Raw genomic sequence first — 26,403 nt, 5'->3', positions numbered from 1 at the left:
AGCCTAGTGTGCGCATGTTCAGGGCTGGTCGCAAAATGTTTAAGCCCTAAACAGAACATGCGCACTCTTGCTGTGCGCTCCGCCGACGACCGTGGCACCTGCTGTGATACGTTATGGTGGATGTCAATCTTGTAGCTGAACTCCTCTCCTGTAGTGCTGTCCCGCCCCCGACTGCCTCCGGCTCTTGTGGCCTGAGAAAGGGATACAGGGATTGCTGCCAGAGTTAGAGAGTGACGGCAACGCTCAGTGGGGCAACGCCCAAGCGCCCTAATGGACGCACCGCCCCTGTTACCCGCCGCCATTGACCCTTTAGTACTGCTTGCTATTCTGATTCAAGCATGTGAATCTATAAAAGATACAATGCTCGAGGAAAAACAAGTTACTTACCTATTGTTGGAAAGGCGCTCGCCGGAGAGGGGTTCGATACACGTCTTGCCCACCCCTTTCATCCACCTCTCCCAAGTAGGCCGAACCAGGCGCGCACACCCTGAGCTTACACTACGAACAGAGGGACACCACACGTATTTCTTCGTAGGACGATAGGTACTTTTATCGAAGGTTTCAAGGGATCTTTATGATCCAAGTTGCAAGTAGTACATCAGTGGCACAAGAGACTACAAATCGGTGGTAGGGGAATGGGGGTAGCGGGACAGTCTTTGAATGTAGGGTCTCTGCAAAGTATCTTGCGGACAGCTCACAATCCTCGAGCTGGAGGGTGTTGTTCTCTTGGCGATCTCCTACCAATTCTTCCTCGAGGGGAGAGCCGCGAGTCACTCAGCAGGCACAGGTAGTTCGGAGTTCGGGAGCCGCGATCTCGTCAGCAGGGCTCAGGTGGTTCGATGGTCGGGGGCCGCGAGTCACTCAGCAGGCACAGGTGGTTCGGAGTTCGGGAGCCGCGACCGCGTCAGCAGGGCTCAGATGGTTCAAGGGCTGGAGGCCGCGAGTCACTCAGCAGGCCCAGGTGATTCGGTGTTCGGGAGCCGCGACAGCGTCAGCAGGGCTCCGATGGTTCCAGGTCTTCTCTGCCATTCGTCCCTCCGGCACCCCCTATTATACTCCCCCTGCCCTTTGAAGTCCGGAGTCCTCGCAGAGAGGGGCCTTTGGTGACTGAGGGGGTTCGGCGGGATTTCCTGCCGCTCGTTCCTTTGGTCTTTTCAGGTGGGTCTGGGAGGGACCCCAGACGCTCGGCAGGCGAGGCGCCTGCGCCACAGGGGCCTGGTGGCCGATCGAGCCCTCCCGGGGGAAGGCGATCCGAGGTGTGACTGGGCTGGCGCCTCATGGTCTGGCTCGGGGGGTTCCCGCTCCCTTGGTCGGACATGCGTGGTAGGGTGTCGAGTCTGGCGGGGGCTCTGGCCGGCCCTCGGGTCTGTGTGGCTGGGGCGGCCGGAGTCAGAGATGCCGTGTCTTGGGGTGGTTGCAGGTTGGTTGGATGATCGGGAGGGCCTACGCCGTGAGGCCGGTCTCACACGCGTCCCCTCCAGCTGAAAGGCGGGGAGAACTACCCATCCACTGGGGGGTTCTCCTCGCCGAAGCGGAAGAATCGGGACAGGCCGTCGGCGTTGGCATGATCCGTCCCGGGGCGATGCTCGACAGTGAAGTCCATCCCTTGGAGGGAGATTGACCATCGTAATAGCTTGGGGTTCTCTCCCCTCATCTGCATCAGCCACCGCAAGGGCCGGTGGTCCGTCTGCACTCGGAAGTGGGTTCCGAACAAGTAGGGCCGTAGTTTCTTGAGGGCCCAGACTACGGCGAAGGTCTCTCGTTCTATGGTACTCCAACGCTGTTCTCGAGGCAGCAGCCTTCGGCTGATGAAGGCTATCGGCTGATCTATGCCCTTGTCGTTGTACTGCGAGAGGACAGCCCCGATGCCGTGTTCGGACGCGTCGGTCTGGACCACAAACTCTTGGGAGTAGTCGGGGGCCTTGAGTACTGGGGCGGTGCATATGGCGGTTTTCAAGGCGTCGAACGCTTGCTGGCACGGGGGGGGTCCACTGTACCTTCTTCGGGAGCTTTTTGGAGGTCAACTCCGTGAGGGGCCCTGCGAGGCTACCATAGTTTTTAATGAACCTCCGGTAGTATCCTGTGAGGCCCAGGAAAGCCCGGACTTCCGTCTGAGTGGTGGGGGGCTCCCAGGACTTGATGGCGTCGATCTTTGGTTGGAGGGGGGCGACCTGCCCGCTGCCCACCTGATGCCCCAGATAGACCACGGAGCCTTGCCCGAGCTGACATTTGCTGGCCTTCACGGTTAGGCCGGCTTGGCGCAGGGCCAGTAGTACTTGCCGGAGGTGTTGGAGATGCTCGTGCCATTGAGAGCTGAATACGGCTATGTCGTCAAGGTACGCTGCGCTGAACTCCTCTAGTCCGGTCAAGACCTTGTTTACCAACCGCTGGAAGGTGGCCGGGGCATTTTTCATCCCGAACGGCATGACCCTGAAGCGGTAGTGTCCATCGGGGGTGGAGAAGGCGGAGCGTTCCTTTGCTCCCTCCGTGAGCGCAATCTGCCAGTAACCGCAGGTCAGGTCGAAGGTGCTGAGGAAACGAGCGGCCCCAAGGCGGTCGATGAGCTCGTCGGCGCGGGGGATAGGATGAGCGTCCGCTCGGGTGACCGCATTGAGCCCCCGGTAGTCCACACAGAATCTTAGTTCGGGGGCGACCCCAGGGGCGGCCGCTTTCGGGACCAGGACTACCGGGCTGGCCCAGGGGCTATCGGAGGGTTCGATCACTCCAAGGGTCAACATCTTCTGTACTTCGGTCTTGATGCAGGTGCGGACCCGGTCAGGCACCCGGTAGGCTCGGTGTCTCACAGGTGGGCTGTCGCCGGTGTCCACGTCGTGGACACACCAGTCGGTGACCCTTGGGATTAGGGAGAAGAGGTCTGCGAATTGTCTGAGCAGCTGGCGACAGTCGTCGGACTGTTGGGGGGTGAGGGTGGTCGACAGTTTCACTCCCTCCACGGAACCATCTATTTCTTTAGCGCACAGGGGGTCGGGCAGGGGTTCAGTGTCTTCTTCCGCCCCATCGTCGGTGGCCAGGAGCAAACTCAACTCCGATCTCACAAAGTGGGGCTTGAGACGGTTCACGTGGAGAACCCGGAGGGGGTTCCGCGGGGACTGCACATCGACCAGGTAGGTGACCTGACTCTTCCGCTCGATCACCTTGAAGGGGCCAGTCCATTTGTCTTGTAGGGCGCAGGGTTTCACCGGGGCCATGACCCAAACCTGCTGGCCCGGCTGGAACTCGACCAGAGTTGCGTTCTGGTCATACCAGCGCTTCATTTCTTCTTGACTGGCCTCGAGGTTAGCTTCTGCGAGTTCTCTGAACTTCCGGGTCTGGTTGCGGAGCGCCAGGATGTAGCGGAACACATCAGGGGGGGTCCCCCGGGGGCTTGTCTCCCAGCCCTCCTTGACCAGGCTCAGGGGCCCCCGGACGGGGTGTCCGTATAGTAGTTCGAACGGGCTGAACCCCAGGGACTTTTGGGGAACTTCCCGGTACGCGAACAGGAGGCAAGGGAGGAGGACGTCCCATCTTCGGCGCAGGGGCTCCTCGAGGCCCAGGAGGAGGTTTCGGAAGCGCAGGGGTACTACCAGTACTCGGGCTGCGCCTAGCTCGGCTGACTTTTGTTCGCTGTATAGGAGGCCATTGTCCCAATATACCCAGTGGGTCCCGGACCGGTCACCGGCGGTCTGGGCTTCGGCTTGTTGTCGAAGTCCCACGAGGGAAGGGCAGGTGGCCTGTTCTTGGCAGAATTCCTCACGGGAGGGACCTCCCTCACAGCGCCACTGGGCCATCTCGGGCAGTTCTCCGAGCTCAGTCAGTGCCTCAGGGGCGGAAGGTTCCGACCCCTCGCCCGGGTTAGTGTCTTCTTCTCCTCCCGGAGGAGGGTTGTCCGTTTCTGGTAGGGTGTCCCGTTTCTCGGGGACAGTGTTCAGTGGGAGGGCCTCAACGCCCTCGGAGTGAGGCACTCGCGCGGTCATGGAGCGCGTGGTGGCGCAGACCCATTCGGGTAGGCCCATCATCTCGAGATGGGCTCTTCGTTCTACTTGCCCCCACGGGGAACTCTCAAGGTCGTTGCCCAGGAGGCAGTCTACGGGCTGTGATGTTCGGACGGCTACTTTCAATTCTCCGGAGACTCCTCCCCACTAGAAAGGTACCAGAGCCATCTGGCAGAGGCTCTCGGAATTGTCGGAGGATATGACCGGACAGAGGGCATCGGGTAGGATTTGGTCTTCAGAGATCAGGTTGCGGTGGACCGCGGTGACACTTGCCCCGGTATCGCGAAGGCCCTCGACTCGGTGGCCGTTGATGGTCACCTGCTGTCGGTACTTCTTCGTGTTGGCGGGCAAGGGTGTTCCGGGGACCATTTCTCGATCCCCAAGGGAGACCAGGGCCATGGCAGCTGGTTCCCACTCTTCGGCGTCCTCTATCTCTTCCCCTAGGGCCACGGAGGCCATCTGCCAGGCCGGAGGGTTGGTCGTTGTGGGTCGTTGATACAGGGGACACTGGGGGTCATTGGCGTAGTGTCCGGGCTGTTGGCAGCGGAAGCAGGTGGTCCTGGCTCGTGGCCCTAGCCGCCCCGGGGCTCCGCTGCTGGCTGGGGACGGGGCTGGACCTGCCGCTGGTGGGCTGCTGGGAGGGCTGTGCGGAGGCCCCCCTTGGAAGTCTCTCGGTCAGCCTTGGTTTCCCCCGCCCCTCTGGCGGGGTGGTCCTTGACTGTGGCGACCGTAGTCCCCCACGGGGCCTCGGGTGGCCCGGGTGTTCACCCAACGGTCAGCCTCGGCGGCCAGTTTTCGAGGGTCGGTAAGTTTACTGTCCAGGAGATGTTGGCGCAGTTCTACAAAGCAATTGGCCGCTAAATGTTCCCAGGCTATCAGATCAAACAGCTCTTCGAAGGTGGAGACCTTGCTGCCCTTGACCCACCCGTCCAAGGCCCGGCTGTAAAGTTCACGTATTCTACCCATGTGGTGCCCGGTATCTTTTTGCAATCTCGGAATCGTTGCCGGTACATTTCGGGGGTGAGTCCATATCGGCCCACGAGGGCTTCCTTCATGTGGCTGTAGGAGTTCATGACCATGGAGGGCAGATCCAGCAGGGTATCTCTCCCTTCGCTTAAAAACCGGCCCCATAGCCCAGCCCCCCAATCCTTCTGCGGGACTCGGTGAGAGGTCATGGCGACTTCGTAGGCCTTAAACCACTGCTGGATATCGTCGTTTTTGTAATACTCCTTTACCACATCCTTGGGGATGTGGACTTTGGCTTCTACGGTGGAAGCGGATGGTAGATTCCCGGAGGGTCGTGACTCTTCACTTTTAGCCCTCAACTCGATCTCTTTTAGGCTGCGTTCATGTTCCAGCTGGAGTTTCTTTTCTTCGTGCTCTCTTTGGCGTCTCTTTTCCTCGAGTTCCCCTTGTAGCCGTAACTGCTCGACGGCTAACTTTTTCTCGGCCAGTTTTATTTCTCCCTCGATTTTCAGCTTGGCCAGTTCAAGTTCGTGGTTGCGGCCTCTCTCTCGGTCTGCTAGTTCCTCGGGGGACAGGTTCCCCTCTGGCCCGCTGTTTCTCACCGGGATGCTTCGTGGTTCATGGGCGGAATCTCCTTCTGTTTGGGTCGGGGACGCCCCTGTCTCGACCCAGGTCTTTAATACTTTCTGGAAGTCTTCCTTTGTGCTTAATCCGGTGGTAGCGATTCCAAGGTCTTTGCAAAATTGTTTTAATTCTCTATGCGTATAATAGTCCAATTGATCCTCTCGGAACGTCGAGCTCATTTCGGTACCTGCGGCACCCAGGGAGGTTTCTCCTTCCATCTCTGTTTGGTAGTGCGTCAGTCGTTCACTGCACGCTCGCTTTCGGTGTCGGCTCGGATCCCGTCGTCTGCCACCAAATGTTGGAAAGGCGCTCGCCGGAGAGGGGTTCGATACACGTCTTGCCCACCCCTTTGATCCACCTCTCCCAAGTAGGCCGAACCAGGCGCACACACCCTGAGCTTACACTACGAACAGAGGGACACCACACGTATTTCTTCGTAGGACGATAGGTACTTTTATCGAAGGTTTCAAGGGATCTTTATGATCCAAGTTGCAAGTAGTACATCAGTGGCACAAGAGACTACAAATCGGTGGTAGGGGAATGGGGGTAGCGGGACAGTCTTTGAATGTAGGGTCTCTGCAAAGTATCTTGCGGACAGCTCACAATCCTCGAGCTGGAGGGTGTTGTTCTCTTGGCGATCTCCTACCAATTCTTCCTCGAGGGGAGAGCCGCGAGTCACTCAGCAGGCACAGGTAGTTCGGAGTTCGGGAGCCGCGATCTCGTCAGCAGGGCTCAGGTGGTTCGATGGTCGGGGGCCGCGAGTCACTCAGCAGGCACAGGTGGTTCGGAGTTCGGGAGCCGCGACCGCGTCAGCAGGGCTCAGATGGTTCAAGGGCTGGAGGCCGCGAGTCACTCAGCAGGCCCAGGTGGTTCAGTGTTCGGGAGCCGCGACAGCGTCAGCAGGGCTCCGATGGTTCCAGGTCTTCTCTGACATTCGTCCCTCCGGCACCCCCTATTATACTCCCCCTGCCCTTTGAAGTCCGGAGTCCTCGCAGAGAGGGGCCTTTGGTGACTGAGGGGGTTCGGCGGGATTTCCTGCCGCTCGTTCCTTTGGTCTTTTCAGGTGGGTCTGGGAGGGACCCCAGACGCTCGGCAGGCGAGGCGCCTGCGCCACAGGGGCCTGGTGGCCGATCGAGCCCTCTCGGGGGAAGGCGATCCGAGGTGTGACTGGGCTGGCGCCTCATGGTCTGGCTCGGGGGGTTCCCGCTCCCTTGGTCGGACATGCGTGGTAGGGTGTCGAGTCTGGCGGGGGCTCTGGCCGGCCCTCGGGTCTGTGTGGCTGGGGCGGCCGGAGTCAGAGATGCCGTGTCTTGGGGTGGTTGCAGGTTGGTTGGATGATCGGGAGGGCCTACGCCGTGAGGCCGGTCTCACACCTATACACTGTAGTTCTTTAGTATTGATGTATTTTATAGATTCACATACGACCCTCCCTATTCCCCTTTTCAGGTTCACCTACCTAACCTCTTTTATTACCTTGTGGTACTCGTGCTCGAAATCTGAGGTATAGTGGCCCTGCAGGAGAAGGAGACTCTATGGTCTACGCTCTGATTTTCTAGAGTTTGGATGTTTTATAACAATGGTAATAGGTTGCTAAAAGCTAGTGAATTCTTATGGGCATTTGAATGTTGAAGTTTTAATACTGCTATTTTACTGTTACTGTGGGACTTCCACCATGACGGCGGGAAGATTCAAGCATGTGAATCTGTAAAAGATATCAATACTGGAGAACCACCGTGTACAGGTAAGTAACTTGTTTTTCTTATCTATTTCACTAAGCTGCTTTTGATTCAATTACTTTCCTTTCTTTTCTCGCAATGTTTTGATTGAATGGAATGATTTCTTCCACTATTGTTAGAACTTGCATTGCAGGGTAAATGACAAACCATTTTCTCAGCCTCTCCACCTGTCTTTGCGCTGCCCTTAGCCCTCCTCTTGTTTAAAATCCACCTGAAGCACCCTTTTGGCCTCCTGCCAGGCATACATCCTAAAATGTTTTTAACCATTCTAAGATGGCCGCACATGAACACTTGTGCAGCAGGCATCTTTGAGTGTATTTTGTTATGCGCACACATCCATGTATTTTCTTAAAGCATAACAAAGTGCATTCAAAGATGGCAGATACGCATGCCTCTGCAGCAGCCATCTTTAAATATATTTTGTTATTCTTTAGCGGGCACCTTTTAATGTATTTTGTTATAGTTTAACCTCTTGGAAACTGTTGACTCGACCTGCCTGTCAAGAGTGCTGGCGGCGTGGTGCAATTGACAGGGTGGTCACTACAAGGTGTCTGGCACCAGAATAGTAGCTGTTGTGTACTGCTGTTGTACCCCCCTCCCTGTTACAACCCTCTGGGACAGAAAGGGAGACTCTCTCACTCCGGTAGGCAGTGTGATAGCCCTGGAACTAATGTGATTGCGCAACTGATACGATGACATCAGCTGCAGGACCGCCACCCAGTAAATGGCTTCTTGGTCCCCTTGCAAGCACAGAGTGGGCTGAAAACTGCCTTGTTCTCCACAATTGCAGGAAATTGTGCCAATAAGGAGAATCTCAGATTTCCAGCAATACCTCTCATGACCTGCAAAGTGTCAGGTGATCACAGTGCTTGCCTAGTTCTTCCACTAAACACCAGGAATTATTTTTGGGGGATTGGGGAATTAGCACCCAGGCCACGGGCCCTAGCTCAATGCCCATGGGTAGATTGTCTCTCTGCCCCTCCCCTGGTGGCAGATGGAGTGGTTTACCCCCAATCTGCCCCACTGGAGGGAGGGGAGACATGCCCACCAGTCACCAGGGAATTGAAATACAAAAAAAAGCGAACAGTGACTCACCCTGGCATTGAGCTATGCTCCCACCCCCAAGCGGGCAATACATCTTTCTGCACCCCTTGGGAGGCAGTTAGGGGTTTGCCCCAATCAGCCCCTCCCCACCCCCTCAAGGGGAAGAAATCCCACTAGACGCCAGGGATTTCAAAATGGTGGTTGAAAAAAAAGGATGAGGGGCAAGTCCTGGTATAAGTCCATACCCCACCCCAGAAGGGGCAGTAGAGTATTTCTACCCCTACCCCCGGGAGCAGATACGAGGTTTTCCCCTATTGGTAGTTTACCCATATTCTGCCCTTCCGGTATAAAGCCCAATAGACACCAGGGGTTTCAAATTGGGGAAAAAAGGGATGAGGGCATCCTACCTTGGCATTGGTCCTCACCATCACCCTAAAGGGGGGCAAAATATAATACCCCCCTTTTGGGAGGCAGATTGCAGGCAAACCCAGGAGGTAAAAAGCCTCTAGACACCAGAGAAATGGGGGTGGAGGTGATCAACCCTGGCATAAGGCTAAGCCCCCCCCCTCTAAAAGGGGACAATGCTGTAATTCTGCCCCTTGGGAGGGGGCAAATATTAGGTTTTCACCTACTGTGGAATTTATCTCTAATCTACACTCAGGGTGGTAGAAAGCCCACTGGACACTAGCGATTTTACATTTAGGCAGAAAAAAGGGGTGAAGGCATCCTACTGTGGCATTGAGCCATGCTCCCACCTCAGAAGGGATAACCAAGTCTTTCTGTCCCAGGTCAGAGAGCAGGTTTGCCCTAATTTGCTTATGGGGTGGAGGCAGAAAGCCCGCTAGATACCAGGAATATTTTGTAATTAAATAAAGGGGTGGGGCCTGGACCATCTTGTCTCGGGTCTCACCCCTAAAGCCCCCACAGTCTTTCTGCTACTCTGGAGACTTAAGGGTCCTCATCTCTTTGGTAAACCAGGGGAAGTTTATTTCTTCTGTGTGTAGTTTTTAAATATAGCCAGAAGAGTGGGGGGAATTCCAATTTCGTCCCACTAGCCACACAGAATGGCTCCATTCCTCGGGCTCTGAGGTGTCTACCACCCAGGGAAACCTATCAAACCTAGACGTTTCTGTTAATTAGTCACCAAAGGAATATCATAGTTACTCGCATGGCTCCCACAACACCATTTTTTTCCAAATGTCCTTACAAACCTGGTTTAGTGGTTGCCTAAAAACACATCACCTCACATTTGGTGAGAGAATGTTCAAGAAGATGCAGCAATGCCCCCCCAAATTGCTACCACCCAGTTTTTCCACACTATTCCCGATGGAAATGATATCCCACTTTTGTTGCTGGGCTGAGCGCCCGCAGCAGAAGTTAATCCTATTAAGAGCCTTGCAAAGTCTCAATGGTCTTCTCATGGTCCTCGGTTTGTTCCGTAACATTCCCTCACAGACAATGCGCAGTAAATGTGCGTTTTTTGCCAAAGTTGGAAGTTTGGAAATAAAACTAAGGTTGGAATGGAAAGGTACGCATTTTTTCATGGCCCTGAGGGCCAACATAAGTGCTGACAGTTACATAGGGACATTACTGCAACTGTTAGCTTATTTAAAGTTTCACATGTTGAGGGATTCGACAGATGACCGCCAGCGAAAATGAAATAATACATTTTCCCTCGTCGTCTGTCGAATTATCCCCCCCCCCCCTCACCTAGCCCCATCGCTCTTACATGCACAGGCCGTGGCTGACTATGTGGTGTCATTGTTCACATTAGATGTGATTGTGGGAATCAAGTGCAGCACTGGGTGATGGTTGAGTGTGAAGAAGTCTTTGAGGGAATGGTGATCGACGGTGTGCTGTAGGTGGAGGAGCTGATTGTGCAGGACAACACATCACAGAGATGTTATGAATATAATAGTTGCCTCAAGGTCGTCGCACACATTGATTCCTCAGGGGAAACTGCCTGAACAGCGTGGGCTGAGCAACACGCGCTGTTCCAATGCAAGCGTAACCACGCTTGCCTCAACCATGCAAATGCGTGGTTAAGGCAATGTGTGGTCTAGGTGCTGAGTTTGGGGAGCCCAGGAACCCGGTAAGGATCAGGAGAGGACGCGGTGAAGTAAGTGGGGCTGGGGCCGGGTTTTAGGGGAGAGGGGAGGTTTTAAGGGTTGGAGCTGTTTTTAGGGATCAGGGTTGGGGCTGAGGGAGGCGGGATTGTTTTTAAGCCTGGGGGGTCGTATTGCTTTTAGGGATTATGGGGGGTGTTGGGTCGTTTATAGGGCTTGGGGGTCAGGGTAATTTTTAGGACTCCAAGGGGTCAGTATTTTTTAGGGCTCCGGGTGCGTCGCAGACATTTTTAGGGCTCGGTGGTGGGGAGGGGGGGCAGGTTAGTTTTAACGGCTTGGGTGTCAGAGTACTTTTTAGGGCTCGGGGGGTCGGTGTTGATGTTAGGGCTAAGGGCAGGTGGCATAGGGTGTGATCTTTACCCTTCATCCCTATACCAGTTATGCCTTTACCACAAATTTGTGTGGTAAAGACATGCCTGGTAAAGGAATGCGTTGTTCAAACGCATTCGTGGTTTAGGCAGCGTAGTAGAGGCACGCGTGGTTTAGCCATGCATGCCTCTGTCATAGAACCCTTCCTCAGAGGATTTGTGAGGACATTTCACTTAGAGCAGTTGATCAGGTGGGTAGTATGTAGGTAAATCTATACCTAGCTTGGGTTGTCTTATTGCATCTTTAGGTTTCTGTAGTCATTCAGCTTCCACCATATTGCATTAATTGAGGGAACGCTGCCGAACTGTTAGCTGACAATATAAGAGTGAATTGGGATGGTTCGACGGCCACAAATGCCCTGGCTAGTTTTCAGTATAGAGTGGGGAAGCAAATATCTAGAGGGAGTCTTCTTGAGTTCTTCCCTCCATTGTTATTTTAAGGATTTTCAGGACCCTGGGCAAGGAATATTTTAGGGCCCCAGTTGGGCACAAATTTGAATTTTATTACCTATTTTCTGCTATTAAAAGTCTACTTGATGCCAAACATTATTGCATATAGGCAGAAAGAGGTTCTGATAGAGAATCAAACATAGGTGAGGTTGGGCGAGGAGAAATTCACTTTATCATGGGGCCCTTGGAAAGCGTGGGCCCTGGCCAATTGCCCACTTTGCCTATGCCTTAAAACTCCCCTGGTTTCCTCACATTTTTATTGAAACATTATCTCACTTCTTCTCATTGATTAAGTTAGGTGGCAAAGTTACAAACTACATTCATGCCGAGGTTGGTTTTTGTTCATAGTCTGGCATGCTGGAAGCTTGACACTTCCCCAGCCCTGTTGGACTGTCAGTCCCTGGGCCTGATCACCTCTATTGGCTACTGTAAATTCAACTTTACTATGTAAACTAATTTCCCAACTGCTAAATTGTCTTATGCTTCGTTCGAGATGGTTTGGCAGCCGAAATATAACTGCACTCGTTTCTCTGAGAGGACACGGGGAGGGCGGCTTGTGGGTTTGGCATTTTCCTGTAACTTGTGAACTGTGGCGCAGGCAATACTCAGAAAGCAAACCCATACCGCGACCTTCCTCTCCCTCTCGGAAGAACCAGATCAAAAAGTCCCGTCTGATTTCCGTGCCGCCTCCAGGACTGCTGTGCGCGCGGCAAAGGACGTGTCGTGTCTTGCCATGGCCGGGCCCCGCGCGCTGCTGTGTGGTGCGGTTTGGCAACTACCGAGACAGCTCATATTCTCCAAGCCGTGGGGGGGGGGCCCGCACCCCAGCAGTACTGCATGTTTCTAGAGACTCCTGGGAGATGATAAATGTTATAAACCTTTGTTATTCAGCGCCAAGACGCCCTTCTGGGAGAACCTGCGCTTTACTAATACACGTTACGTTATGATAGTACCAACTAGACGTGTTAGCCGTTCACACGTAGCGGGCTTTCTCTTTGTTAAAAGATAGACGCTGACATCCACTTAACAAAGAAGCAGGCTGCAGAATAATTAGTGAGTAAAATAGCCCAGGGCACCGTGTGAAAAGCAAATACATTATACATATTTGCGCGACAAAGGAAGCACTTGAAAACCAAGTACACAAAATTGAGCCGTTGGCAAATGATTGTTGCTGTGACACATTACGATGATATGAAAATGCTATATATCTGGTTACCATCTTTTATTAAGAAAACGAGCTCAATGTAATTATGGATGCTTCTTTGTGAACGTAGGTATAATTACCATTCTGAAATGCGTGACGGGACTACCAGTCAGAAAGCATTGGCTCGCATTGAACCGCAGGCTCGGCTTTGTCGCTCTGTTTGAGGGATTCCCGACTGTTGCACAGCGACCCCCCGCCTTCCAAAGATACCACGTCTGGGTGCTGTGTCCGGGGGTGGTGTGGTCATAGGGGGAGGGCGGTAGCCAGTCACTGACCATGAGCATTGGCTCGCATTGAACCGCAGGCTCAGCTTTGTAGCTCTGTTTGAGGGATTCCCGACTGCTGCACAGAGTGAACGATGCTCTGTAGATGAGCTTTCAGTGATGCTTTGGGAAGGGGGACGATGCCTTTGGAGCTAGAATGCCACCAGCCAGCCTTCTAGTTCGCGTGATTCTGACCTTCAGTTCACCTTCCCGTACGTGCTTTGCCAGAATGATTTGCCATTCCTGTAGCGTGCACATCTTCCCACTTGTGTGCCATTGTTGTCATCAGGGTCGGACTGGGACAAAAAATAAGCCCGGGCCCCAAAATAAAAGTGGCCCCCATTTAGCCAGATAGCTAAAAAGAGGACCAGGTTCGCAAATAAGTCAACTGTGAACTTTTAAAGACACGTACGGGTATTTTGCAAGGTATGGGAGACTGTATGCATTTCTGTTTACTGCAGGTAGTATATGTAGTAATATCACGAAAATCAGCAGTAAAAAGTAGCCCACCTAGCCATAAAACATGCCCACGGCTGACATGGAGGCACCTACTTGGCGCCAAAGGTGAGCCCGTGGCCCCCTTTGACTTGGACATCCCCGCGGACCATCCTACTCGGCTACCCCCTCCCCCATCTCAATCCCCAGTCCGTGTGCTGGGTTCAGCAATATGGAAGCGAACTTCCGTACCACACTCTGCAGACCAAAGGGGATCTCTGCTGCTGCCTTGGAGTTGTTAAGGCAACCGAGACAATGGGCGAAGTGGACATCTGGACTTCACCAGCTCAAGGATCCCTCTAGGCCCTAGATCACCGCCAGTGAGTGCAACAGCACCCTGAAGGCCTGGCTGAACGTGCACCGCAAGAACCCCAGCAATGGCAAGAGGATCATGCTCCGTAAATATGTAATACATATTTGTCCAACCCTAATCGCTTCAACTCTTCCTAAAATGTAATCTTGAGTGAATTTGCAACTTGTATATATGTAACTCTAACCGCTAGTATCTGTAGTAGACGTCTGTACTTACTACCATTCTTATGTGAGTTTAGAGTTTATTTGTTTTGTACATTTTATGTTATTCATGTACTCTGAAGTCATTATGAAATGTAACTGGTCCTATTGTTAAGCACTGACACCTTCGGGTAAAGTTTGCGCTATATATAAAAATGCATAAATAAATAAATACAATTCTGCACTTGACTGAGTAATAAAGTGGTTGAGCAGTTCAAGGCTCCCCCAGGAGGGAGGTGGATACACATCTCAAAACGCACACAGCAGCAGCAACAATAAATAATTGTTCAGCCAAATACTCACATTTATGAAAAAAGAGAATTTTTTAAATTCTACTGCTAACCAACACAGAGGAAAAATATGACATTCACAAACAATCACACAGTCCCCCTGAGGATGGGGCTCTAGTGTTTCCTTGGCGTTTCCCTTTCTCACTCCCGCCTTGCTCTAGAGATAGTCATTTTTCCCGGTTCACTATTGGTAATATCCAGGGTATCGATCACTAGTAGTTCGAGTCTCAAGAGACTACTTTCACTCTAATTTAAAATCAACAGTGTTCCAGCACTGCTGGGCAAATTAGCAGCAACTCCCTGTCCGCCCCCCCCCCCCCCCCTTTCCCCTCCCTGGGCAAACAGGTGCGAAATCAGTCTTAACACTCAAACGAAACATCTCTCCCTGTAAGGATCAAGATGCGCTAAGACGTCACTGATTTATAGACACCTGTGAGGCTGGCCTACTGACAAAAGCATACCACAGTTGGGGTATCAAAACATATCAAAATGTATTAATAGTTAATACACATTATTTGATTGTTAAATAAGACATACAAAAGATAAATCACATCCCACCCCACACTCACTCAGCCATTCAAACAACAAAACTCATACCCACAAATACTCATATGTCCTGGGAATCAGGAGTCCAACCATACGCAAAGCACCAGAATCAGCACAATAACAAGTGGACCAACAATGCCATCAGATAGGTCTTGAAGAGATTCGGCTTTGGACCACAGTTCATCTCATGGATTCAGTTGTTATTTACTCAACCTATGGCAAGGGTTTGTGTTAACCGCACGGTGTCTCGCTCTTTCACTCTGCGAAAGGGCACAAGGCAGGGAAGCCATATTTCACCGATTCTGTTTGCACTGGCGCTCGAGCCTTTGGCTGCGTGGGTCAGAGGGGATCCGATTGTATCCGACATATGAGGCGGGGACCAATGGGAAGAAAAGATATCACTATATGCCGACGACATCCTCCTTTATGCGACGAGGCCTCGGTTTACAATTAACAGAGTGCTCCAGATTTTCGGGCTGTTCCAGGGGTACTCTGGGTATCAGATTAACTGGGACAAGTCCCTTTTATACATGCTATCGGACGGGCCACCGCCAGACCTGGGCGCTGACTCCAAACTCCAGACTAGGACTAGTTTTAAATACCTGGGTATTTTGATTGAAAAATCTGCCACAGCGTTCATAATAGGGAATCTAAAGCCGCAGCTGGACCGTTTGAAGAGCAACGTTGCGCACTGGAGAAAACTACCGCTCTCCCTGATGGGTCATGCGGTGCTCTTCAAGATGATGTCTCTACCTCGGATACTCTATGTCTTACAAAATACGCCCTGTCAAGTACCAGAGAAATTCTTTAGAGACACAGATAGTGAGTTACGAACGTTGCTGTGTGACGGGGGAGGGGCACGGATAGCACTAGCCAAACTGCAGAAAGGGGTGTACGTGGGTGGTTTGGCTACACCTGACCTCCAGAAGTACTACTGGGCCTCACAACTCATGGTCATTAATGACTGGGTCTTTGCAGATAGGAATGAGCTGGCATATAGAGTTGATCACTGGACAATGGGGGCAGAAGGTTATTTAGGCGTCCTTTACAGACTGGGTGGATGGGATGGACTAACCCCACATACCCAACTAGTATAAAAGGCTTGGATAAAGGCCAACCGGTTTCTGGGATGGACGGGATGGCTGATGACCAGATTCCTTTATGGAACAGCGACATGCTCCGACAAGTGGGCCGACTGCAGGGCTTCTCGAAATGGAGCTCATAGACATTGTACGTTTGGGGGATGTAAGGCGGAGACAGGCAGTGTTGTCGTTTGCAGAGTAACAGGCAGAATTTCAACTGGCACCCACGGAGTACTGTAAATATCTGCAGCTGCAACACACATTAAGTCGTCATCTTAAAGACTGGGATCAGCTCCCGGAATACAGTCCACTAGAAGACAGGTTACTGTTAGACCCAATCCCAGAGAAGGCGTTGTCCTGCACGTACAAAAAAATCATGAATAACTCACCAGATCTACTAGGCGAGGTACGGGAGGCGTGGGAATCTGATTTGGGCCTATTAGAGGACGTCGACTCGGAGGAGACAGTGAAAAGTCCCAGAGAGGTAGCAATCAGGGCACAATTTCGTCTAGTACAACTACGAATATTACATAGATCCTACTGCACCAGTATCCTCATGCTCAAATTAGGGCGTATCTCGACCGAGGAGTGCCAGAGGGGATGTACTCAAAAAGGAACATTCTTTCATATCCTGTGGGACTGCCCTGTTATACAGACATATTGGATAAAGGTGGTCTGCATCATGTCAAAGGTGTTGCAGGGCTTGAAAAATCCACTTGACTGCTCACATATGCGAGCTGAATTTAACTAGGGCGGGCTGTTTTTAGGTCCTACTCGCCCTATCTGGCGAGTAGGAAGACAAACTAACTTTTGTCCTCTGTCTCTGAAAATGGAGAAAATGTGACAAGAAAACAAGATTTAAAGGCATTTTTATTGCTCACAAAGTTAATGAGCAATAAAGATGCCTTCAAATCTTGTTATCTTGTCACATTTGCTCTGCTTTCAGAGACGAACGTCAAGTAGGTTGCAGTTAGGCCGAGGAGATTTTTCAAGGTACTAGACCTGCAGGACTAGTACCATTTTTTGGATTTATCGAGCCCTGTGTTGGAACAGGAAGTGTCTTTGGCCGCTAGATGGCATTTACTGTGTGTGTCTGGTGAACTGATTTGGCCCAAATATCAGCAGATGTGGCTACAGATGGCTGCCATGGTTGCTAAAAGGAATGTTGCCAGGGCATGGGGGGCGAGCCAACCGCCTAAAGTCTCTCAGTGGAAACGAGACATGGACTGGTGCTGTGTGCCGGAAAAGACAATTTATGATAGCCGGGGACACCCCAAGAAATGGGAAAAAGTCTGGCAACGATGGGTAGACTACAGGGGGTTTGGGGGGGCATTAGACAGTTAGGGAGGGTGGGCTCCATGACTGGAGGATTCGACCTATTAATGCATGATCAAGATGTGCTTAACAGAATGTGTACGCTAATGAAACTACATGCAACTTGCTGTAAGCATAGGGCTATGTTTGTTAAAGCTGACTATTTTTCATTAAAAAGAATGTTTAAATGAAACAATGCCATCAGATGTTCACATCGATGATAATATTTTTAGAACACACGGATCAAAATAACAATAAATTGGACAAATACTGAAATAGAAAGAACAATATACGAGCTAATCCATAAAGTTTCAGATCAGCACATTCAAACAATTTGGAAAAATAATCATAGGCTTTTTATGGTCCACGAAAATATTTCAACGCTGACGCGCGTTTCGGTATTAGACCCAAGTGCGGGTCTCACCTTCCTCAGGGCGAATGTATCAGAGGTAGTGGCCATGGGATGTGCCTGGGCTCCAGGTTGAAGAAGCAGGCAACAACATACAGATTCCCAATATGGAGACAGAGAGAATCCAAAGTGAAACCGCATGGGGCAGATGGCGCTCAAAGCGTTAAAATGAGATAGAAGTAATGGTTCTATACACCAATATTAGGACACTGCGTGTAGCGTCATAGAGCGATTGGGGCGGGTTCAGAGAAATCAGGCATTAGCTAGTCGAGAATGCTGACAGAGTGCTCGCCTCCCGTAATGCTGACGCTGCCAACGTACGCCTAGAGGCAGCACGCTGAGATAAAAGTAAAGGTTCTATACCTAGATATTGGGACCCTGAGCGTGGCGTCATTAAGACATCAGGGTGGTTCAGAAGACTTGGGCATAGACTAGTTGGAAGCGTAGACAGAGTGCTTGTTTCCCGTAGTGCTGATGCTGTCGGCGTCTGTCTGAATGCAGCACTTTGGGATAAGAAGCTGGTCCATTACCGAATCAGCTTTTTTATGTCTTATTCAACAATCAAATAATGTGTATGAACTATTAATACATTTTGATATGTTTTGATACCCCTATTGTGGTATGCTTTTGTCAGTAGGCCAGTCTTACCCACATCAGCATGCATGAAGCATCTTGAGTTCCTGAGCGTGCCCCAACCATGGGCGCTTGGAGGGGCAGCAGCTGAGTTCAGGTGAGTTTGCTGCATGCGGCCCCAGCGGGCTCCACTCAACAGGTGAAGAGTTCCTCACTCGCAGTCACTCTCCAGAAGCGACCGAAGGATCTTTGCGGTCCCTCCTGCTGGGTACTGTTTCCCGGTGCAGGTTAACGTGGGTCCTTCGTCTGGGAGATGGTCCTCAGGTGCTCCCATGGCATCCTCACTTCGCCAGCTGGAGTTGCAGATCACGTTGCAGTTCTTGATGCTCCCGGTGACCCACTCTGGTATACGGGGTCACAGTATCATCACAATAAATGGGCTCCTACCCAATCAGTGCAGTGAAGTCCTTGGTGGTTGCCTCTCTTGAGATGTGGGTGTGGCCCGGTACCACACAAGGCTATGGCCCTTTTCATGGCGCTCCCTCCTGGCATACGGTGTCACAGCCACAGCACTACGCGTGGGTTCCACTCAATCATCGCAGCGCAATACACGGCTCAATTCAAGGTGGCCCTCTTCTGGCATTCGTGGGTCGTCGACTATGTCCTGCACAAAGGCAACTACCCGATCGGTGCAGCAGCCGTCATTTTATACCTCACAAAGAATGTTCACTCGACAGGGCTCCCCACTGGACCTCCCTCCCTCCAATACTTTCCTTGTCCTCACAGGGCACTCTGGTCTTGGCAAGCAGGCAGGCACTGGTTCTTCCAGTTCCAGGGCAGGAGGTCTTGGATTCCCTGGGTGATATCCTATCACCCAGCAGGAGGACTAGCAGGCTTGGCTCACAGTCCTGGCCACAGGAAAAGTCTTTCAGAGCTTCCCCTCCTCACACAGCCCGTCTGGCTGCTTGGCAGGTGACCATTGTGGGGATCTCAAACTCTTGTTTTTATAGTCCGTATCCAGACGCTAAGGGCCTCATTACGATGTCGGTCAGAAAGCATTCCGACCAACTCCTTGTCGGAATCGGTTCTGACCGACTCGCGTCGGCGAGTCCGACAGACTGATTACGAAGGTTCCAAACACTGTTCGGAAAGTCTCCCATTGACTTCAATGGGAGCCTGTGTTCTGACCAACAACAGAGGCTACCATTGAAAAAAGGGGTGGTTGCAGAAAACCTTGCACCCTGTCGCAGGCACCCTCATGGTGTCTGCCACACTGTGCATGGTATTAAAGGGGGGTCCTTTGGGTACCCCCACGGGCCCCAACCGGAGGCCTCAGGGTGAAGGTGGGCCTGCTACGGGCCCCCAAAGTCAGTTTACGACAGCCATTCCGGTTCGGACAGACCAATTCGGAAAGGCTGTCCGAATCCACCATCGTAATACGTTGGTCGGAAACGCGGTCCGTAGAGCTGCATGATTCGGCTTCGACTGACTCGGAGTCTCCGAAAGCCAGTCGGAACCGAGTCGGACTGACAGAACGGTTACCTTTCCATCATAATCAGTCGGTCGGAAATGTTACCGAGCCAGTCGGAAACATAGATTCTGACACGGTTTAGGAGAATTTGACTGCCGTTCGGAACCTTTCCAACCGACATCATAATAAGGCCCCAAATGTGATTTAGAGTCTGAGTCTTTGAAATGTTATGTTGATGGTCTGCTTCTTTTGAAGTGTCCACTCTTCTGTTCTCACGTACTCTGAAAAGCAGTCCGTCACAGCAGGAGCAGCTCCAAAGCTGATAGCCCCGCAACACAGGCCATGAGAATGACTATAATTTACTTCTAGATGTCAGCCACGGTCATATGTGTATCAAAAGGTTAGCCCAGGGCCCCAAGCCTACTCTTTAGGATTCTTTTATCAGCCTCATCTCCTTCCCGAGATGTGCCCAAGCCCCCTTCTCATGACCTCTCACTAAAAGAGCACCCTTTGAAGTGTAAAGGGGAAGCCTGGCTCTTCCCTCTCCGGTGCGGGGGTACAGATCCATTACCACGCAGAGGACTTTTCCTTCTCAACAATGAGTAATAGAGAAGAACAGGAGTGAAAAAGGGGTCAAAAAGAGGAAGCCAGAGTGCATGATAGGAAATTAAGAGATAGCTGGCAAGGTATTGATAATGGGTAAGAGTGAAAGATAATAAGAGTAATAGTAATTTCCTTATTATTATCTTTTTCTAAGAAAAGCACAAAGAAACACACCAATTGCAGACATTTACTGAGTCACAGATTGGCAAATCACACAGACATTGAATACATGCATCAGTGGTAAGTGATGTATCACATGCACTATCTATGCTCAGCAGAGGCAGCCGACCTCACTGGGATTCGTTTTTCTCACTTGTGAGCATTAGTGTGACGTTATGCTGCACATTAAGATGTGAAGTCAAATTCGCAAAGAACTGATCCTATGGAGAGAAGAAATGTCAGTTAATCGGGTAACCTTCAATTACTACTCAACAGAGAATTGCAGTCGACTCCAATAATTACAGGACCTGCAGTCGTAAAAGTGGGGTTTTCCTGTAATTCCACTTCACTCCAATCATGCTATGAATATTTTGTAAATGGCTGCTGGTGATGATAATACTGGACCACGTAAACGGGTAAGGGAATGTAGCCTTTACGGTGTCACTGGCAGTAGGGCCCTCAATACATTTAAAACATATAGATGTTCTCCAGTCAAGCATCAATCCATAATGACCTAGAAAAATTGCATCTAACCCCTATTAAGTGTGCCATGCAGCTTTCAATTTGAAAGCATATTTATTAACTTCTAGTTGGTATGAGTACGCTAGCCATTCCAAAAAGGCTCATTTACAGTATACATTATTCAAAGAGGATTTTTTAACCATTCCTTCACCCCACCTAATACCTTTACCTGTAAGAGCTATGTTCGTGCATCACATTAAAGATTTCCCAAATAATGAAAATAGAGATACAAATAAATCCACTTAATATGATAAAAACCCTATAAAGGGATGATAGCTCAAGCAATTACCTACTAACACAATATGAATAAATTAAGGCCAGCTGACGATTCAGGAGCTGCATCTCTTCGAAAAAGTATTTGTACCTGTTTATGTGTACGTCCCTGTGGGCCATCACTTTCTCCAGAAATAAAAAAAATACTCCTGAGCAGCCAGCTGTTGACATGTTGAGTTTCAACCTCACCAGTGGAGGCCCTTCAGATCAGCAACTCTTCAGGCACTTAGTGCCACCTGGCACCAATCAACACTGCTAAAGAACATTTCATGATATAGCAACAGCCACAATCTTTGTCAGAGTGAACCACAAAGTCACTAGATTACTTGTGCTTAATCCTCTGATAGCTTGACTCAGGGAGAGTTTCATGGATGGTTGTCGCAGTAGCCCGAAGAGCAGGCCGGATGTCAGGTTTTTAAAGGGCTGTTGAAGTGGGTGGCACAACAGGTAATGCAGACCCACCAGTAGCATTTAATTTACAGGCCCTGGGTATATGTAGTACCAGTTTACTAGTGACCTACAAGTAAATTAAATGTGCCAATAGCGTATAAGCCAATTCTACCATGTTTTAAGGAGAGAGCACAAGTACTGGTGAGTAGTGGTAAAATGCACAGAGTGCTAAAAGACAACAAAACAGGTTCAGAAAACAAGCGGAGAGAAGGCAAAAGGTTTGGAGATGACCCTGCTGAGATTGCCAAGTTCAACACATGGGAATAAGTATCATATAAGGAACCTATGGAAAAACACAGTATCCATAAGCAGGTTAACGTACTATGTTAGACACCGGACTATGAGAATTTTACCTTGCAGATGCAAAACCTTTCCTCCCTGTTGTTCACGAGTTTTACACCATCGTTACATCCATGAAAACTAAAACACACCAGGTTCATTTACAGAATACTAAAGCACTCTTTGGCAGACTCTGGGATTTGTGGGTGTTCTGTTATTCCTAGATCTTTCCCTTGATGTGGCTGCTATATGGACCATAGTACCGCACGGACTGTGTGCAGTATTGTACCTCGATGGAAGTACATACATGACAGGGGCCTCCACAATGGTTTTTTAAAAATCTCTCTTGAACTGGCCAGTGTGAAGCCAGCACCGCTTCTATCAGATGACTTCCTGTGGACACTGTTTTTGAATGCTCTTTTGTACATAAATTGCAGTTGGTTCCAGGCTGTACAAAGTGAAGCTAAAATTAATTCTTTCCAAAAATGATTGTTTTTACATTCAACTCTTTCAATTCCTCTGTTCTTTGTACCTGCTGGCCATGAAATGTCTACTGTTCAAAACTGCAGGTCGTTTCCTTTGCGTCACTTGTGGTGTGGGTATTTGTGGTATGCTGCACTTATTTTGAGTAAAAAATAAAATATCTTGTTGTACAGTCATCATTTAATACCAATATTTGCATTTACATTTTTTTTCTTGGGACCGCCCGTAGATCAGCCCTCACACGTCCTGAAAACTATCGTTTTTTAGGTCATGTGGAAACTTATGTTGACTCACGAGGAAGTGTAGCATTTTAAATAGAGAACATGAAGAGAAGCCATTTAAAACCAGCCCATGCAAATATGTTAAATCCACTATTTAGCATTTTATAAACCAGCATTGGCCAAGGCAATCGCTTCTATCTTTTTAGGTCTGGCGCGACAGCACAGCTGTCTCCAAGACATATTGGTTCCAATATGCAGAGATGTTGTTTTGGGTCAGCCCCTTTCTGCCGTTGGCTTATTTGCTTTTGATACTTTAATCACACATTGGATCAGCCAGAGGAGTTTGTGTCTCTCACATCGTGGTATTGGCTGCTTGGTGCATCATTCATCCTAATGGGAAGTGGCTTGATCACAATGCTTAAGGGACTATTTTACATCTGAGAAATGTACCTATTCATCACACTTGTTGCCACAATCATTTATCCAATATGTGCATTGTGTACAGCAAGCAAGCAATATTACACTTCATGTTTTTGCCAGTACTCAAGTGAAAACCTGACCCAAATGCGGACGCCCTTTTCGATTGTTCCATTTCAAATTGGGATCGCTTGACCCCAGGTGACCCCCCCAAGACTAACTAGATCAGCAACAAAAGCCAGTATCTCACAAGACTTTGGGCAGCTATTTTGGGATCAGGCTATCTGATCTCCTGATAATGCTTGTTATAATATCAGAATTGTAATAATGAATAATTGCACTTTTTAAATGCCTACAACTAGGAGTTTGTATTTGAAACCAATAAAAGGTGTTTCATCGATCTCCAAAAGGAAGGTTCATCCCGTCACTTTTGAGACCTGCAACCTCAGTTTCCACCTAGATCTCAGCATCAGACGCACGGCGGTGGCAAAAGGTAATGGTTGGCGAAATATTACTTCATTAAAGTTGAAACCCTCAATCCTCTCCTGCAGTACATGTTTTGTCTCACATTCTTGCCTCGTTCTCACTACTACAGGCAGTTTCCTAGGCCATTGTGTTTTGGAATAGAACACTAATGGCCTAATTACAATGTCTGGCAGACTCATGTCCGTCCGACACCACTGAGGAATCGGGATCGACCGACCTCTGGTCGGCAGTCCGACCACAGTATTATAATGCGACCGCACATGGTGTGGTCGCATTCTCCCATTTCTCTATGGGAGCTTGTGCTGCGGCCGTAGCACAAGCACTCATAGAGAAATGGGAGAATCTGTTAATCCCTGCACCTCGTGACAGGCACCCACACAGTTCAGGGATGAACCAGGGGGATCATAGGTGCCACCTCGGCCTCCTACCAGAGGCCGCAGGGTGAAAGGGGTCCTGCTAGGAGCCCCCAATGTCGCCTTCCGACAGGCTTTCCATGTCGGAAAAACCGACATGGAAAGCCTGTCGGAAAGCAACATCGTAATCCCTACGGCGGAAACGCCTTTTATAGGGATTACGGGCAGGCCCATTACAATAGTCCATGCATCAAACCTTTGTGACTTTGAGTGACTTTCTGATAACTCAGATCATTGTAGTCGTTATTGAGTTTTCTTTAGTTTGTGTGTGTTTTCACGTCTGACAGTCCACATGCTCTAAAATGCCTGTTAAAGGTAGAAAAAGCCAAGATTGTGGACAGTGAAGTTGCTTTTCTCTTAGCTCCTCCTGCTGAGGCATCACAAATGTGCAAATCCCTGTTACCTGCTAGCAAATATTCTATGACCGGACCATAGAATTCAGATTGTGCATTAATTGATTAATTTATTGCTCCATCATTGCACCAGACATGAAAACAATTAGCTATATATTTTCAGTGTATTAAAACTCCAGAAAAAACTTAAACGCCAAAAAAGCCTGGGCAAAAAAAAAACCTACAACTTCACGACCTTTCCAAAAGTCTGTTACCCAATTACAGAAACAATGTCCACATTTATGATCATTATCATTGAGACTGCCTTTTTTTGCTCTTCATGGTGACCATGTGAATTATCCCATCTCCTAAATTTTGTTTTTAATAAAGTTTTTCTAATTTTTCTGATTGTCTAATTGAATTAATCTGGTTGTAGGACCTGTTGCGCCCTACCACAACCAGCCGGGGCAGGGGCCAAGACCCCTGCCCTTTATAATAATGATAGGGTTACTTACTCGGCAAAACAGCTTCATGCACTGAATTCCATGGATTACAAGCCATGTAAGCACAATATTAACCTATGTAAAGGGGATCTGATAAGTAGGGAATGTAAAATGACTTGGGCCAATTCTATCACAAAGGAATACAAACAAAGACCAATGAGAGGTAAGAATTATAATAATATCTGGCAGATGTATCTGCTCAATTGCAGATCAATACTGAAACACAGCCTAGATTTGTTCAGATTTCTTGAAGATCAGCAACCAACATCCATGTTTCTCACGAGGCGTGGCTTAGAAAAGACTCAATGCCAGATATTGCGATTACTTTTCCTCAAGGTTTGCTACTGCCAGGTGTGACAGGGAAGGATGCAGAAGTGGAGGGGGTGTAGCCATAATTTACAATGAAGAGCTAAAAGCAAAATGTAATCCTTTGTCACTCCCCAAATGCAAATATTTGTTATTTGTATTCGAGTGATCGCCAGCCTTCACTTTCTCTGGAATTCTAATATACTGACCCCCAAATTCCGCCACTCAATTTACACAAATCCTCCCTGATGCAGTGGTGGACCACGGCCTTATTACCGCAAACTTCACAGTGCTTCAAGATTTAAATATGCACCTAGAAAACGTGGAATGTGAAGTATCCAAAAACATCACACTGGACCTAGAAGCAATTCAGCTAACAAAGCGGGTCAACGGCCCGACCCATAAGAATGATCACATATTAGATCCAATAGTCTCAAACATACACAACATTACCACAGGAGACCCTATGGAAATCATATGGTCTGATCACAAATTAATACCCTTCCAACTATATGATAGAAGTATCAAAGTCCCTGTACCCCTCCAGCCCAGATACAGACATAACTGGGCTAAGCTGAACACGAAAACATGGGAGAACACATTAACTATATCCACTCCTGATATGACTGGAGGAATTACAAGCAGGTACAAATAGCTTTAAGTGTTAATTGCCTTAAAGAAGCTAGCACCTCTTAGACAGAAAAAAGCTAAACGTTTAGGAGATAGGGCTCCATGGTTCTCATTCTCTTAGATTTAACAAAAAAAAGAGTAAAAAAGTCAGAAAGAGCATGGAGGAAACAATAGGAAACAATATAGTGCAACAGATAAGAACATTTACAAGAAGGCAGTAAAAAATATACCATTACACCATTAGGGAAGCAAGAATTAACCACTTCGCCTCCAAGATTGATATGGTAGCAAATTCCTCTAAGGAACTGTTCAGTTTGGTGAGCAGCCTGACAAAACCGACAAGTAGTAAATCAGGTCCTCAACCAACAGACTCCTGTTGCAATACATGAGCCATCTTTTTTCTAGAAAAATTCAGCAATATCCTCCTTATTCTGAGACGGGATAAGGAAGTTATACAACTGCCAGCCCTTCAACACGAAAAACGGAATACATTTCCGGTAATGACACAAGAACACAGGCAAGAGATACTCAAACCCCTTAAATCAGTTTCTCCATTAGACCCTGCCCCTCCGGATATTATGCTCAAAGGTGGCAAGGCAGGTATTGGCATGCTGGCTGACATGTTCAATCTGCCGCTGGCGTCAGGGAATATTCCAGCAGAATGGAAGCACGCAGTTGTTAGGCCGCTGCTGAAAATACCATCAGCTGATCCCTTTAAATGTTAAAATTACCGGCCAATCCCTCTCCTACCAGGACCGAGTAAGATACTAGAAAAATGTATCAACAAGAATCTCTCCCTTTTTCTGGTGGCACATGATATTTTACAGCCCTCTCGGACAGGTTTCAGACCAAGGAGCAGC

The sequence above is a fragment of the Triturus cristatus genome, chromosome 7, assembly GCF_964204655.1.
Source record: "Triturus cristatus chromosome 7, aTriCri1.1, whole genome shotgun sequence".
Classification (NCBI taxonomy): domain Eukaryota; kingdom Metazoa; phylum Chordata; class Amphibia; order Caudata; family Salamandridae; genus Triturus; species Triturus cristatus.
This window is presented reverse-complemented; position numbering follows the sequence as displayed.